This window comes from Arachis ipaensis, chromosome B10 (genome assembly GCF_059453495.1).
Source record: "Arachis ipaensis isolate K30076 ecotype BB chromosome B10, ASM5945349v1, whole genome shotgun sequence".
In the NCBI taxonomy this organism is placed as follows: Eukaryota; Viridiplantae; Streptophyta; class Magnoliopsida; order Fabales; family Fabaceae; genus Arachis; species Arachis ipaensis.
Window position 1 is genome coordinate 121,160,507 of NC_142435.1, and position 11,332 is coordinate 121,171,838.

At 33.6% G+C, this 11,332-nt stretch overlaps 1 pseudogene; it reads left to right on the forward strand.

The window, feature by feature from the left end:
• The first annotated feature begins 4,117 nt into the window (after positions 1-4,117).
• LOC107621880 (ABC transporter G family member 5 pseudogene) lies at positions 4,118-6,249 on the forward strand (annotated as a pseudogene).
• Positions 6,250-11,332: the final 5,083 nt, after the last annotated feature.

Below are 11,332 nucleotides of genomic sequence, written 5' to 3' on the forward strand. Positions count from 1 at the left end.
CTTGATCTTGGACAAATGATTTGTTACTGAACCGTTTCTTTAAAGCTTTGGAAATGAGTTAAATCGGTTGATATTGAGTTGATTTTGAAATGGTTTTCTTGAGATATGCCACTGAGGCGACTGTTGGATTTAGCTTGCTTTGAATTGATTTCTGGTTGAGCTGTTGAAAAGGAATGAGAAACGGTTTAGTTGGGACCCAAACCGGGTGGCAAAAGTCCAAATTTTAGGGGAGGTGCTGCCAAAATTTCTACAAAATTCTAGTCTTGTTTGAAAAGTTATTTAAAAAGGATTGGATTTGAGAAGTTGTATTATTTGATTTATTAAGAGAATAATTATATTTTCAAGCTTAATTTATTTAGTGAACCTTATGCCTTGAGTTTGACTTATTTAGAAATGAACTATTTTTACCGTTTGAATCACTGAAGGAAAGAATGATGCTCTAATATTGATTTCAATATAAAAAGGAGCTTTTAGTGATTTCAAAGGAATCTAGACTTTTGATTGAGTAATTAAGTTTGAGGCATTTTGGAAGAGTTAGAAAAATGGGTTCCAAAAAGAAACCTGAAAGTGGTTTGATTCAAATGAACCGGTTCCTTTTTAAATGAGTTGATTTTTGGACCGGGTTGGAACTTGTGATTTTGGATGGTCGGTTTCATAATAAATTCAGTTTTATTTACTTGAACCGAGAATCCATGATTTTAAGAGTTTCAATGAATTTTAAGGAATTGATATAGGTTGACCTTCCTTAAAGACTTGGGACTCCGCCGAGAAACCTTGTTATAAAATCCCATTGTGGGATGGGTGATTTTGAATGTTCCCAAATTGAATCTTTAACTTTCCATGGTTTTGGAAGTTTTGGAAAGAGGATGCCGAGAGCGGCTTTGTTTTAAAAAGGGAACTTACTTTGAGTAAATTTGGCTTATGAACCTGAGATGATTTGAGAAATGAGATCTTTAAAGCCAAGGCTGAAAAGAGTTGAAACTTGATTTCAAAGTGAAATGAATTGAGAAAAAGTGATTTATGACTTAAATGCCGATTTTATGAGTTTAATGATGTTGAATGGTGGAAGTGTTGTTTCGTTATGGGCCAGAATGGCTGTGTATGATTATGAACATTGGCTGGTTCTGGATTGAACCGTGAGCCGGAATGGCTGTGTATGATATTGATTTATGGCTGATTGTCGAATGAGTTATGGGCCGTATGGCCGACTATGAATTATGAATTTAAGCCAGATGGCTGAGATGGATGATCCATGGCTGGGACTGAATGAATATATGCTTGAGATACCTGGGTAGTAGCAAGGGTTGTGGTTCGTCCCACTTGCTCCAGGTCAGAGACTGTGACGCCTGGGTAGTAGCGGTAGTAGTGGTGATTCCACTCGCTCCAGGTTGAGTTTTTAAACACCCGCCTGGGTAGTAGCCGCAGTAGTGGTTATTCCACTGGCTCTGGGTTGAGCGGGTAGTAGCAATGGGGTTGTAGCTCAAACCTACTTACTCCGCGATGGGTGTTTCTGTCCATGGTTAGCTACCAGGACGTGTCGGGTTGGCTCTATAACCGACAGATGATATCATCAGCCACTAGGGACAGGCATGCATCATATGCATCTATGTGACATTGTTTGGGTGTGCATATTATACTTGGTTTGCCTATGTGATTAATTGCTAATTGTTCTACTTGCAATAACTGTTTGTTTGTGCTTGCATCTTCCTATTTGCGTTTGCTACTGGGACTCTGTTGGACTGTGGTGATTGGTTGATGGTTGGATTGTTTGGGCCTAGAGCCGTGGTTGGAATGAGATGAACCGATGGTTGATTTCGGTTTTGTGTTTCTGGTTTGGAATAAAATATGAAAGGCTATTTTGGTTCAGCATAGATAAACCGTTTTGAAAGGCTTTTGATGTTTTTGAGAATTGAACGGTTTCTCTTTCAGAAAAGATTTCCGACTTTACTTTTATTGAAAACTGTTGTTTTTGAAAAGAGGCATAAGACGGTTATTAATCACTGGTACGGTTTATCTTCACGTATCCTATTACAGTAATTCCCAAAAACCCTCTACTGAGAACCCTTTCGAGGATGATGTTCTCACCCCCCTACATTTTTTCCCCTTTCAGGATATGGACGCAGAAGTCATGAAGAGTTATTTAGTTGTTGTTGAGATGCTCTGTATTGTTTTAGTTATGGTTTATTGTACCCTCGCCTTTATCTTGATATATTCTGTAAGAGGGATAGGGACTGTATTGGATAATGCTTGTAATATTATCTATGTATATAAGTGTATATATGTATGTACTCTTTATGAGTTTTTGTAAGTTGTATGGTATTTATGGATGTAGGCTATCGAATGAAAGTATTTTTGGGAGCGGTATTACGGTTTAAAGTTTTAAACAGACTCATATTTTAGTATTAAATAGTATAAGTGTCGTCGTAATGTCCGAGCTATCAGAGTTGCGCAGCCGGAAGCGTGAGCTTTGGTAGTTAGGGTGTTACATAGCTTAGTTGCAATATTTGAGTTAGTCAAAGAATGAGTTATTACATGATGATAAAATTAAATTGATATTTATCAATGTCATATAATTTGATAAAAATGAATGTGAAAGAAAACTCAAGTACACACTTATGCAATTTGTGCAAGTAGTTCATAATATGCAATTTGTGCATATTTTGTAAATCAAATGCACCTCCCTAAAATTACTATATATAGGGGTTAAAGTATTTGTTAATGTATGCTATGTTTTGCATAGAATTAGTGAGTGAAATTTAAAAAAAATAATAATAAAATATTTTATATGTATAATCTCTTTGCATGAATTTTTATAATATATAAAAGAGTATTATAAATTTTTTTTATATATTATGAGAGATTATAATTTTATCACTTTATTATATTATTTATTATTATTTAAATTTTTGTTCAATTTTATTTATTTTTCATTAACAAATTTTAGTTACTTTATTTTGTCCTTATTAACTCTGACACTTAACACTTTTAAGAGAAATTGAATGCCCCAAAAATCAATTCCGATCCGTACTCATCACATAGGGAAAATAAAGAGAAAACAGATACCAGCTTATGCTCACAATATATATATAACGTGTAGGTAGCTAAGCACAAGCCGGTTAGAATTAATTAATTAATCGATATGGCTGGTCTTTGGATGCTGAATTTCTATTTTATCAGTGGGGTGGATCCGAGTTGGTGATGAATAATTGAAGGTTCACGGGCCAAGCTAAGTTATTAAAAAAAGATCAGAATAAAAGAGAAAAGAAACTTAAGAAAACCCCTCTTTAGGTTATAAATGTTTTCTTCTTAATTAATCCACAACAAAGAATCATAAATGCTATTATTATATATATTATTATTTGATTTAATAATGAGTTGCGTACAGGAAGACCCTAAGCAAGTCAGAATGTGACTCTAATTGACCTTAAAAAAGGTTCTCTCTTGAGTACTGTTTCCGGAAATTATACATAGAATTATAGATACATAGTTTACAGTTTGCACCATTACTTTGTTAATTCCAATTTCTCAACTCTTCTTTTCTGGTGCCTTCTGTAATCACAGTCACTGGAGCAAGTTAAAATAATTTACTAAAGTCAATCTCTTAGTGTTAAAATAACTAATTTAGTCAGCAAATTTTGTTTATGAACAAAATCTAAAATGACGTTAAAGCAATGCCAAAAGAAAAGATATGCAGATATCATAATTCATAAATAATACTGTATGTCTAAAAGAGGTTTGAAGGGTTTACTGTTAAGTGTTATAAGAAGATCCAAACCATTTACAGTTGGCATCCTCCAATTGTTTTTCTACTTACTGCGTAGCCCACTGGATTGCTCACTCTATCTTACACACACATGTAAACTATATTATTCTATCTAAATGGTTGTTATTGTAAGAGAAAGGCTCAAGGTTCGAATATTAAAGGGATTGAATAATTCTAGTAGGATTATTCTTATGAGTAGTTGATATAATTGGTCAAAAGCAGAATCTTGTATTTTCCATGTCACCTAACAATTTGGCAGAGTTATGCCATGTACAAATGCATGTGAACTATTTACTCATTCAATACAAGAATCAAGATTGAAGCACTCAATGTTTCAGAGTCAGTAGAGGCCAAAGCCCTGAATTTAAAAAAGAGGAAGAAATAAACAATAACATTTGAAATTGATTTGTAAATAAATAAGAGAACTGAAGAAAAACAAAGAAAGATTTTGGAAAACAGAGTGTTATGAAGAAGCAAGGGTGTGAGGTTGAAGCAATAGGCATCAACTACAAGATTTGCACAGGCACAACAGAGCAAACTTTCAAGATCTTCAGAAAACCTCCACAACTGAATAATGAAGAACATGGAGAGGCACCAGAACCAGCAGAGGAAGCAAGAACTAATGATCACAGATCATTCTGCAGCAGAGTTAGGCATATTCTCTGGGATGTGAACTGCGTGGCGAAGCCGTCGGAAGTTCTGGCAGTTGTTGGTCCAAGTGGGGCTGGAAAATCATCCCTCCTTGAGATTCTTGCCGGCAAAGTTTGTCCGACAAAAGGGTCTATCTTGGTGAACAAGAAAACTGTAGATAAAGCACAGATCAGGAAGATTTCGGGGTATGTAACACAAAAAGATATCTTATTTCCATTACTTACGGTTGAAGAAACATTGATGTTTAGTGCAAAGTTAAGGCTGAATCTTCCTAAGCAACAACTATGCTCCAGAGTGAAGTCACTGATTCAGGAACTTGGTCTTGGCCATGTTGCTAGGACTAGAGTCGGAGATGAAAAGGTTCGGGGAATATCCGGTGGCGAGAAGCGCCGCGTTTCAATTGCCATAGAAGTAGTACATGATCCAAAAGTGCTGATTCTGGATGAACCAACTTCAGGCCTCGACAGTACTAGTGCAATGCAGATAATTGGTATGCTAAAAGTCATGTCCGAATCGAGGGGACGAACTATAATCTTCAGTATCCATCAACCTGGGTTCAGAATAGTGAAAATGTTCAATTCAATATTGTTGTTAGCCAATGGTTCTGTGTTGCACCATGGCACTGTGGATTTGCTAGGTGTGAATCTAAGGTTAATGGGTTTAGAGCTTCCTCTTCATGTTAACGTAGTTGAATTCGCCATTGAGTCTATTGATACCATTCAGCAGCAACAAAAATGTGAAGAAGATCAGCAGCAAGTGCCACAAAGATTGCGAGGAATTGCACCACGGAAGAAAGGCAATGATCGAGGCGAGAGTAGAAGTGGTAGGTTTACTCTGCAGCAGCTCTTTCAACAATCCAAGGTAACTGATGTTGGAATGATCAATGAGGAAATGGATTTCACTTGTGAGTTTGCTAATTCTAGATTGAGAGAAACTATTATTCTCACTCATAGGTTTGCCAAAATCATTCTTCGCACGAAGGAGCTCTTCGCATGTAGGACAATTCAGATGCTGATTTCTGGGCTGGTTTTAGGCTCTGTCTTTTGTCATCTCAAGGATGGTCTAGAAGGAGCACAAGAAAGGGTTGGTCTATTTGCTTTCATACTAACATTTTTGTTATCATGCACCACAGAAGCTCTACCAATTTTTCTGCAAGAAAGGGAGATTCTAATGAGGGAAACCTCTAGTGGAAGCTATAGAGTATCATCCTATGCTATTGCCAATGCCTTAGTTTTCTTGCCATTTCTACTCATTCTTGCCATTTTATTCACAATGCCCTTATATTGGCTCGTTGGCCTAAACAAGAACTTCGCAGCGTTCTTGAACTTCTTGTTGATAATTTGGCTAATTCTTTACACGGCGACTTCCGTGGTGGTGTGTTTCAGTGCTCTGGTGCCAAACTTCATTGTTGGGAATGCAGTGATTTCTGGTGTCATTGGTTCATTCTTTTTGTTCTCTGGTTACTTCATATCAAAAAATGAGATTCCTAAGTACTGGATTTTCATGCATTATGTGTCTCTATACAAGTATCCTTTTGAAGGCTTTCTAATAAATGAGTTCTCCAACTCAAAGAAATGCTTGGAATACATGTTTGGGGCATGTTTGGTAAAGGGAGAAGACGTGCTTAAAGAAAAAGGGTATGGCGGGGAAAATAGTAGATGGAAGAATCTTGGAATGATATTGTGCTTTATCTTAATCTACAGGTTAATTTCTTATGTATTTCTTAGATATAGATGCTCGAAGAGCATCATCATCTAAAATTATGGTGACACTGTCTCTGGTTCACATGAGTTGGATTTTTCTTAAAACAGCTGTTTATAAAATATGTATATATGTCTGGTCATTGTCAAAGAGTTGTATTAACATGAAATGATGTTGGTTTATGTTTTTTATTATTACTTAATTCAAACCCATGTCTCTCTCGGTAATTTCTTTTATAAAATACAAATTGTCCAATTCTCTAGTTCAATAGTATCGTTCTTACAAATAGTAAAAGTAGGATGATTCTACAACTGAAGTAAGAGATTTACAATTTTACATGTTGAGAAACTAAGTGTTAGTTTGGATTGATTTTTTTTTAGTAAGAAAAAGTATTTTTATTTAATTTCAAATCTGTTGGATACATCTTTTAAAAAAAAGTATTTTTATTAAAAAAATAAATTATTTATTTTTTCTAAAAGCTAACAATATTTTGTTTTAAAAAATACAGAAATAAAAAATATTTTTAATACTTAAAATTCTTTTTCTAAAAAATCTATCTAAATATAAAATAGTTTTTATCTATTAATTTTTTTTTTAAATAAAAAAATAAAAACTTTTTCAAAAGTTAATCCAAACTCTCTAGATATTTTTTATTTTTCTACATTAGTCCTAAAATACCTGAATGGTAACGGCAAACAGGCAAAGTGCCGTATAATGATATACACGTAGTCACGTACAAAGGATGTGTCCATTATGTATTATGTATAAAGGCCCTTCAAAACTTTCTTTTGTTCCTTGTCCGGGCAAGTAAACATAGAGTTAAACCCCAAAATAGTCGATGAAATTGGCGTCATGTACTAAAATCGTCCCTGAGATTCTAATTGTACTAATTACGTCCTTGAGATAGAAAAAAATGCACCATATTAATCATTGACCTATTTTCCATTAACGACGTGATGACATGGCATGATGACGTGGACTGTAAGTGATATGTGTCACTTCATGATTTGACCACGTGTAATGGTATGATGATATGGTGACCAGTGACATGTGGCATGCTGACGTGAATGATTGTGCCACGTGTCACACTGTTATTTGGCCACGTGTCTATTTGTGCCACGTGTCGTAACAGTATTCGTCCACGTGTCATCTATTATGTCATCGTTGTATATGCACCAAATTAGTCCCTCACTTTGCATTAAGTGACTCATTTTAGTCTCTGAAATTGAATGTCGTGCACCAAACTAGTCCCTTCACCAAATTTTTCTCATTTTTTTAAATTTAAAATTTTAATATCTTGGATACACTAATTTCAATTCTATTTTTTCATATATAGTTTAAATACAAGTGTTTTTATAAAAATTTTTAAAATTTTAGTTTTAATTATATAATTTTTTTTAATAATTTAACATTGGTAAATTTTGTATTATATAAGTATGTTATTATAAAAAAATAATTATATGATTGATTAGACACATTTTTTTCATAAAAAAACATGTGTTTTTAACAAGAAATTAATAATTAAAATAAATATTTTTTTTATGAAATACACGTTTTCGTTATGTGTAAATGAGCTAGATTGAAGGCACTTCAAGCACTCTCACTACCATTTTTGACCTCTGCAGTCTAGACGAAAGAGGTCGGAGATGGTAATGAGAGAAGTTTGAAATACCTTCACGTCAACTCCAAAACGGCAGTTATTAGGGGTATTCGCAAGAAAAAAATATTTTATAAAAGTACTAAAAGAGGTCGGAGATAGTAGTGAAAGTACTTGAAAAGCCTTCACGTCAACTCCAAGTCGGCAGTTAGGGTATTCGCAAGAGAAAAAATATTTTATAAAAACACTTTTATTTGAAGAACATGTGAAAAAATAGAATTGAAATTAATGCATTCAAAAATATTGAGAATTTTGAATTTATAAAAAAAATGAGAAAAAACTGGTGAATGGACTAGTTTGGTGCACGACATTCAATTTCAGGGACTAAAATGAGTCACTTAATGCAAAGTGAGGGACTAATTTGGTGCATATACAATGATAACATAATGGATGACACGTGGACGAATACTGTTGCGACGCGTGGCACAAACGGACACGTGGCCAAATAACATTCTGACACGTGGCACAACCATCCACGTCAGCATGTCACGTGTCACCATATCATCATACCATTACACGTGACCAAATCATGAAGTGACATGTGTTACTTACAGTCCACGTCATCATGTCATGTCATCACGTTATTAATGGAAAATGGGACAGGGACTAATATGGTGTATTTTTTTCAATCTCAGGGACGTAATTGGTGCAATTAGAATCTCAGGGACGATTTTAGTGCACGACGCCAATCTCAAGAACCGTTTTGGAGTTTAACTCAGTAAACATATGATCAAAATCAGAATAGAAGTTCTCTATGTTGGTTGCGAGGAAGCCAATAGTACCAACAAACTGAAGGTTTTGGAGGATCCTGATCCTGAGCCATACCCGAATTGCAAGAGAAAGAAAAGGTTTAATGTCCGAAGCGTAGGATGCCGGAAAGCATTTGACATAAGAAATTTCATATTCTATTCAAGGGCAGCCTCTATTGGCATTTCCATTTCACAATTCAAGTTCAGTTCAGACTCACTTTCTTCCTCACACATCTCTTCTTCATCAAATTCTGGCATGTAATATGACAGAAAACCATTGATATAAATTTAATTTAAATAAAAAAATTTCAAACAAAAGCATGATTATTATAGGGGATGGCATTGCTGTAACAAAAGAAAAGTATAGGAACTAAGTGTGTAACCAACCAAGAATTGAACAACTCAATTAATTATAATTATTAATAATTAATTTTAAATTTTTTAAATTCAAAATTTAAATAATTAAAAACTGATTAATTAAACTTAATTAAAAACTATAAAAACCTTCTCCTTCTCTTCTATATTAACCTGCACATCCCAACAGCAATACATATAGATTCTCTCCCTCATTGCCAGGCCCTCTCCACCTCTGCCCTCACGCAAGACGACCTCAAGAAGTTCACCACCGAAGAAGCAAAACCATGCATGAAGACGATCTTGTTCTTGGCTGATTCTTTTGGAACATCAAACTCTTTGTACGCCAAATGTTTGCCATCTCTCAACCTTATTCTTGCTGACCTACAAAAATTAATAGTTATCATTCTCTCCATGCAAGAAAAGTGGGTAGAAAGAGCAGGACCACCTACAGAGAAGAAGATGCATACGTCAAAGGTGGTGTGGTTTGACCAATTTGCTTAACAATTGCAAAAATATATAAAAAAGAAAACATTCATTCAATATAAAAAAAAAAACATCTTAATACTTAATAAAAAAATGTCCAATTATAAAATTAAAAAAAAAATCATATAATTCTTAAAGAAATAGGAATATCCATATCACTAATACAAAAAATTCGAAAAATATATTAAAAAACATCTTATTTAATATGAAAAAAAAACATCATAATGTTTAGCAGAAGAAATATTCATGTATATCAACTTACCTTTGTTAAGACGAGTTTCCATTAAAAAGTTGGTAGAAGTTGGCTGGACCCTAATTAATTCCCTAACAGAATTACTGTAATAAATTACCAATAAAAACAAATTAGTGATGGAAAATTTATTATTAAATTAAGAAAAAATATAAATAAATAACTTTTAACCAATTAATTTTAAACAACTACAGTTAATAATTATTTATATTTTTTTAAAATAAAATTTAAATAATTATTAATTAATGACAATTAATTAATGTGAAGTATAGTTCAAAACTGCTTGTTCACTTGTTGGTTAAACCGCTGTTGATTACAATTAAGGTAAAATCTCATTTTAAGAGAGAAAGAGGCAATGAGCCAATTGGAGTCACATTAGCCAAGACATACATGGGGTCCATCAAGCATACAATTACACTAATGGCATAGACTAATCCTGTTTAAAATGTAATTTGAGCTTCTATAACTGTGCTCGCAACAACGTGATTAAAACAATTAAATTTTCTTATCTAAATTGTATGCAGACCTTTCTACTTCCAAGAACTTCCTCAATGATTTGACCACAACAATACCTCAATACCATCCTTAACACCAACAAATTATGAAATGGAGTTAGAATTGTTAATAAATCCTATAAACTCATATATCAGATCTTGAATAACTTGTATTATTTTTAGAAAACAAAAGCTACACACAAACCATGATAAAGGAGGCACTCACAGCCAGCCATCAGGTTTAGGGGTGAGCATGGGTAGCGAATATCCGATTACTCGTCTGAATCCAAACCAAATCAATTAAATTGGTTCTGAAATCAACGGGTAATCGGGTCCAACTCGAACTAAACCGATGACTTTTGTTAGTGATTGGTTCGGATATCGGTTTTGGAAGTGCGGAACCCGAACCAATCCGCGAACCCGATTATATATTAATTAAATAAAAAAAATAAAAAATTTATATGGCTTTTCTTATTATTCATTATTAATATGTTTGGATTTTAATGAGTTTAGTTTTTAATGTGTTTGGTATTTAACATGTTTGGATTATTTATATTGATGTTACATGTTTATTGTACTTGTTGAAATTTTAAAATAAAAATTTGGTTTTTTTTTTTATGAATTTTAAACTCATCGGGTAATTACTTGAACCGAACCAATCCGTTCTTAATCGGTTTGGTTTGGTTCGGATACATGTACAAAAAAATACAAATCCAAACCAAACCGAATCAATTACATTTTGATAAGTTCAGTTCTAATTTTACCATAAATTCGAACCAAACCGACCCATGCTCACCCCTAATGAGGCCCGTCCTTCCATTCTTTGTTGATGCAGAACAAAGTCAAGAGTGCCACTTGGAAGACAAACGGAGTGGTCCAATGCTCTTAAATTCCTCATATACTCCTATTAATTAATTGGGGAGTGCTAGGTAAACAATAATTATCTTGAACAACATGAATAATCACCAATTAAATAAAAATATACTACACTCTAATTTAATGCTACTAATTAAATTTATTCTTTTAACCCTATTAATTCACATTATTTATACATTATTCAAAAATATTGTTAATTACCTATACTTTTTCTAATTAAAAACACTGGTAACTTGCGGTCCTATTGTAATTCTCCTTCACCTTCACGTGCATTACCCCGTTTGAAAGTAAACCAAGTTCTTTCACAATGAATAAATTGAGATACCACTCAAGCAAACATCAAGTTTAAAA